The sequence below is a fragment of the Vicugna pacos genome, chromosome 5 (assembly GCF_048564905.1).
Source record: "Vicugna pacos chromosome 5, VicPac4, whole genome shotgun sequence".
NCBI lineage: Eukaryota > Metazoa > Chordata > Mammalia > Artiodactyla > Camelidae > Vicugna > Vicugna pacos.
In genome coordinates, this window is record NC_132991.1 from 31664999 (window position 1) to 31671716 (window position 6718).

Sequence of the window (6718 nt, forward strand, 5' to 3'; positions counted from 1 at the left end):
CTGGTATCATTAGCCCATTTAATTATAGCTTTTGTGGTAGAGTATAATTATTTCCTGGTTTTACTTTACATTTCCTTGATGACTAATGATTTTTTGTTGCACGTATTTTCACATGCATGTTGGGTAATTTTATGGATATATTTTATTTAAGTACATTTACTGTAAATCTGTGATTTTCCTTCTCATTCTCTTATTATCATTTGATGAACAGAGGTTATTTTTAAAATTTTTCTTTTATGGTTAATACTTCCTGTGTCTTGTTTAAAAAATCATTACTGTCCCAAGTAATAGGATAAATAAATGGATTTACTGCTCTAGGTTCTCTTCTTGCAGCTACTTGTTTTATCTTTAACATTTAGGTCTAAGATCCAACTCTAATTAACTTTTATGCATGATTTGTGATAACAGTCGAAGTTTGGGTTTTTTTTTCAGTAATACAGTGTTTATTATCTTCCCTCTGTCAAACCCTGAGCCAACCGCTTTCCCCAGGCTGCCTGAGAAGGTACAGGACAAGGAACAAACAGGGCAGACAAGACACAGGAGAAAGAACTATGGGAGGTGGAGATGGCTCCTTCACATGGCGAAGAGGATGAGAAAGGCCACCATCAGGCAAAAGAGCCCCATGGCCTCTGAGAGGGCAAAGTCCAGAATGGCGTAGGAGAAGAAGCTGTTGCTTCAGAGAAGGGTTCCTGGCATAATCAATGATGAGGCTCCCAAATACAGTCCCAATTCCAGCCCCAGAGCCAGCCACCCCGACTGTAGCAGCTCCAGCTCCAATGAACTTGGCCGCTGTGTCGATGTCCCTTGAAACTGCACTGGTTTGGAAGCCACGGATAGGAATAAGTGAAGTGGTCAGAGGACGTGCGGCTGCCAAGCTGCTGTGGCTCTCATCTGTTAGTGTCTCCGGTTGCTTCAGCACCACTGCAGACAGTGATCAGCTCAATAGTGGAGAAGTTCTCCTGATCAAGGAAGGGGTAGAGATGAACTTGGCGCAAGCGTACATTTTTAGGGGATGAGGGGCTGTGGCAGAAGAGCTGTTCCCAGAGCACAGAAGGCCAAAGTTTTTTTTAACAGATATTTAATTGGCTGAGTACCGCTTTTTGGTAAAGACTATTGTTTCTCCACTAAGTTATGGTACTGTTTTTGGTGATAAAACAAGTCACTGCATATGTTTGTGTCTATCTATAAACGATTGTGTTCCAATGATTTGTTTTTCTAAACTTAGGCCAAAAGCACCCGTTTTAAATAAGAAATATTGAATAAATCTAGATGTTTATTAGCCTAAATTTTTATCATTGTTCTTCTTATGTTTCTAAAATCATGTAGGGTTCTTGTTTTCTTAATCAGTCTTGTGGTAAGTTTTTCTCTTTCATGACTGTTTTCAAAGAAGTTTGTTTTTTCCATTTTGGGCTATTTCTTTTTTTTTTTTTCTTGGTCCTTTTCCATGTTAATTACTTCTGTAATTATCATTATTTCTTTTCTTTTTGCTTTACATGTTGTACTTGTTTTCTACCGTTGCTATAACAAATTAGCACAAACTTAGTGGCTTAAACATTCACATTAACTTAGAGATGTGTAGGTCAGAAGCCTGGGTGAGCTTTACTGATTTCTCTGCTCTTGGTCCTACAAGGCAAAAATCAAGGTGTTGTCTCCCTGTCTTCTTGTCTGAGGGAGAATCTTCTTCCAAGCTCATTCATGTCATTGGCACAATTCACTTCCTCGTGGCTGTAGAGCTGACATCCTTATTTCCTTGTTGTCTGACGAGGACCCTCTCTCAGCTCTCTAAAGCCATCTGCATTGATGTCATGTTGAGCCCCTCCAACCTCAAACCAGCAAGTCAAGTCGTTCTGGTGCTTCAAATATCCCTGACTTCCCCTTCTGCCACATCTCTTCTTCTTTCAGAAAGTTCTCTACTTTTAGGAGCTCAGACACAAAAGAGCACATGTTGTACAATTTCGTACATGAAACATTCAAAAACCTAAATTTATGGCTATAAAAAAGAGATCAGTGGTTGCCAGGCCACAGGAGGGGGTTAGAATTAATTGGGCAAAGTGGAGAAAACATGTTGAGGGTGATAGAAATCTCCTATATCTTGATTATGCTAGTGGTTAAAAGGTGTATACATTTGACAAAGCTATTGAACTGTCCACTCAAAATGGGTTCGATTTGTATGACTCAATTTATACCTAAATAAAGTTAATTTCACAAAAATATGGTTCATTGTTGTTTAGGTGAGCAAGGTTAAGTCTGACCATTTGTTTCAGGAGAAGTCATAATATACTAGAAAAGAAAGCTAGCAGATCATTGTGTTCTAATTTTCTTTTATTCAGATGTAAGTCAGAAAACTTTTAAAATAAATGCTATGTAGCAGAATAAATTTTTTTTCAGATTATAAAACAGAGGAACGTTCAGAAAAGAAATATTTAATGTCCTTCAGGGCCTTTGGCTGAGTCCTGGCAGAGTAAAGATACAAACATTCATTCTAGAAATTTGGAGCTCTGAGTTATAAATGTCTTTACTGGATTATGCAATTACTATGGCTTTCTACCTAAAGTTTATTCTTGGACTGTGCATTTGGAGTATCTCTTCTTCAGTTTTAATGACTTACATGTCAATAAATGCAAAACATTTAAAAATAATAATAACCTCTGAGAAAGTCAATTTCAACTCCTTTTTGCATGTTCTGCAACATATTTTACATTTTGTGCTAACTGCAGTGTTGATTATCATGACCAACAGCAAATCCTCTCCCTGCAATAACTGAAATGTCAAGTTCTAAGAAATAATCCTTAGAAAATTTTCTTTGATTTGATGCTTATAATGTTTAGATACCCTCTAAAATTTTTTTCAAATTTTAATTTTAATTTAATTTTTAAAATTATGGTAGATTAATTATGCATAACTATATATAACATAAAGTATACCATTTAGAACATTTAAGTGTATACTTCAGTGACATTAAGTACATTCACATTGTTGTGCAACCATCACTACCATCCATCTCCAGAACTTTTCATCTTCCCAAACTAAAACTTCACACCAATTAAACAATAAAGCATCTCTCTCCCTCCCCCAGCCCCTGGCCACCTCTGTTCTACTTATATTATCTCAGTGAATTTGGCTATTCTAGGCACCTTATACAATGGAATCACACAATATTTATCCTTTTGTGACTGACATATCACATGGTATAATGTCTTAGTATTTAATGTCAACAGGATTTATTCATGTTGTAGAATGTATCAGAATGTCCATCCTTTTTCAGGCTGAAAATTTTCCATTATATGTATATATGTAGGCACCTTCGTGTGTGACCCAGGCACTTCATTAACTGCTGCTCCTCTACTGGGTCTTGGAGCACGTGAATCTTTGCATGTGAACTTTGAGTGCAAGTCCTTCATTTCCTACAGCCCTCTGGCTCTCCCAGATGTAAGCTCTGCTGGTTTTCAAAGTCAGGCATCTGGGTTTCATCGTCTTCCTGGGCTGGGAAGCCTGATGTGGGGTTCAGAGCCCTCACTCTTCAGGGAGGACCTCTGAGGCTATGCTGTTCCTCCCACCTGTGGCTCACAGCACTGGGGATGTGGGTCCCAGCCAGAACATGTTTTCACTGCTCCTAAGCATCTCAAAGTGGCTTTTTCATTTTATCCTTAGTTTTAAAAAATCTTTTCTGCTAGTCTTCAGGTTATTCTCAGAGATAGTCGCTCTCCATGTAGTTGTAATTTTGGTGTGTCTGTGGGAGGAGGCAAGCCTAGGGTTTTCCTACTCCACCATCTTTTAGCATAAATTTCTTTTTCTTTCTTCACAATTTCAGATAGAAGGTTTGTTCTTATTATAGATCTTAGCAACTTCAGTATATGATTATTTTCCTTTCCTTTTTTAAGTAGAGAACTTTCACCTTTTCACTCAAAGGAACCACTTTAACTGCTTTCTTTGGCATATCTGAATTGCCAGCAACACGACTCCTGTGGTTTGGGGTCATTAAGTAAAATAAGGGTTACTAAACACAAGCACTGATACAGCAGAAGAGCTGATCTGATAACCTAGATGACTACTAAGTGACTAATGGGCGGGATACACTGGATGAAGGGATGATTCAGGTCCCGGGCTGGGGCAGCAGGACAGCACGAAACTTCATCATGATACTCAGAATGGACTGCAATTTAAAACTTATGGATTGCTTATTTCTGGAATTTTCCAATTAATATTTTCAGACCATAGTTGACCGTGGGTAATTGAAAACATGAAAGTAAAACCACAGATAAGGGAGGAGTACTGTATAACTCATATTTATCATACACACACACACACACACACATACGTAATACTTAATAAAGATAATGGTATTCTAAATCTGATTGTTTAAAATATTGGATACATAACCTACAAATGACCAGTGAATAATCATTATCTTTCTACTCTAAGTGTGTATTTTTCTCTCAATTGGTGATTCAGTGTATCTCATTTTCATCCATCTGTTAAATTACCCTTACTTATAATTAATGTCATCTCCAATCAAAGCCTCCTACACTTAAATAGAATAATGTATTTAAAAAGAAAACAGTTCTTTTTTTAATAAATGGAAAACACTTCAAGTTAAAATTTGAAACAGTATACAAAACATCATTTCCTGGTAGCAGGTTGCATACAAATTATATGAAATGAATCAGAAGGGCTTGAGTCCTCTCCATGATTAACAGCTTAGACAGTAACAGAGGTGCAGTAACCCTTTACAACCACGGTGTTAATGCTTGCTTCCAGCTCATATCTCTGCCTGGGGCAACTCAAAACTCTGTGATGGTGTGTAAGGTAGGAAGAGAAGTACAAGAACAGGCTGCTTACATTCTTACACAAGATAGCAGGAATGTGACTTTCCTGCTCTTAGGTTTCCAATTTCTGGGATTTACTTTCTAGAAGTGATTTCCAGTTTACTAGTTATGAATGTGAATATATAACCACATCAGTTGTTATTTATTTCCTTCCTCTCTGCCAACCATTCTGCCACCCAAGACAAGGGAAATGATGTTATAAAGGGAAGAATCATTAGGGAAGAGGCATCATGCCAAGCAGTTTACCTTTATGATCTCATTCTGACCTGAGAAAACTGTGGCTTAAAAAGAATAAATGTTAGCATCATATCTAAATTAGGAGTTAAACAAATTTTGTTAGTTTGTCATAAAAAACCTAGTAAATATCAACCAAATATTCTAGAAAAGATTGTGATTAAGATCATGTATTTAAGACCACATTTTCCAACCCCAGTGTTCCTATCCTAAGGCAACATTCTAACAGTCTTTGTGTTTTACTTTCTTCTAGAGATTTCTTTCATGTTGTTTTATGTTAATTTTTTATTTTGTCAACTTCAGGCAATAGTTATTGACTGCATCTTATAAAGCTAATGATTTATCTCATTTTACCTCTTCTTGTACTCTCATATTCTCAGTGTTTGACAGTTGTATTATTATCTTATTGGTACTGATTGCTCAAGCAACTTTAAATATTATAATTGCATTTTTATGTGTTTCAGTCATTTCACAGTATTTATTGGCACCCTCATTTTGAATATGAGAATAATAGTGTCTTTAAAATCTTTCTCTTTTCTTCTCCCTTTGCATATACTATATTCTTTTAAAATTTGCACTGTCAAGGTAATTAACATTATGTTGCATTCTTGATCACAATTAAATCTTTGTCTATATCTTAGCTCTGAAACTTGAGGATAATTTTAATCTTTTGATTAGGCAAATACTGTTCATCACAGAATGCTAGAGTTCAAATTCATTCTCAGGTCACTGTCCCTGGTTAGTGCAGTTAACCCGCATACAGACCTCAATTTACTGCCTATACCTGCTAATTTTGGAACCTTGGTCCTCTCCTGCCTTCTCAAAGTTACTTGCCCCCCCCCCACCTCTTTAGCATCCATGCAGCAGCTTCTGGTTTCTATCTTCGAGAAGTTTTCAAATCTTATCCTATAGTAACTACTCCTTTCCATTCTGTTTGCGTTTATGAATTTATTCCTTTTGTGTTACACTTTTAGGAAGGTTTTGTGGCTGAAAGGAGGGCAGTGCATTTGCACAGTCCATCACCTTCAAAAGGAAGTCATGAAAATTGTAACCCTGCTTAGCTGTCTCCATGGTCCCAGCTTTTGCTCCCTAAATGGATATGGCAGTGCTGGATTCAACATCTCGACTCTTTTTCAACTATGTCTGGATGGCAGTGGATATTTTCCAGTACAACTCTCATAGGAAAACCAAAGAGGCTGGGTCAGGCCCCACGGTGTCATGTAAACAGGTTAAGATAGGTACTATGGTAAGTCTTCCTGGGATGGTGAACCAATCATTATACAGTATTCTTTCCCTCTGTTTCTTCTTAGTGCTCACCCTAGGGACGGGGCTTAATTCCCATTATCATTTTACACCTAATAGTAGTGTTGGGGATCCAATTATTGTTACCTTCCTCCTTTATCTTGCTTAGGGAGACTAAGAACAAAAGACACGCACTATTTTATTCTTCAGATATGATTGGCCAGTAGAGGCCTGTTACTTTTGTCTCGATTACAAGGCAAAATGTAAGCTCCCTATCCTTTAATAACCTCCCAGGAAAAGAAAATAATCACAATCAGATTCCATAATTACTGTTTCTCAATGTATGTAAGCACTGAGGTGTCAGCTGCACAGGGTACTGCAATCCAAGAGGGGACGGTGTCTTGAAAGAAAAGTAA

General features: G+C 37.3%; 1 pseudogene; it reads right to left on the reverse strand.

Annotated features, from left to right (window-relative positions):
• Window positions 1–458: 458 nt before the first annotated feature.
• LOC102532467 (ATP synthase F(0) complex subunit C2, mitochondrial pseudogene) lies at window positions 459–1048 on the reverse strand (annotated as a pseudogene).
• Between the last annotated feature and the right edge of the window lie 5670 nt (window positions 1049–6718).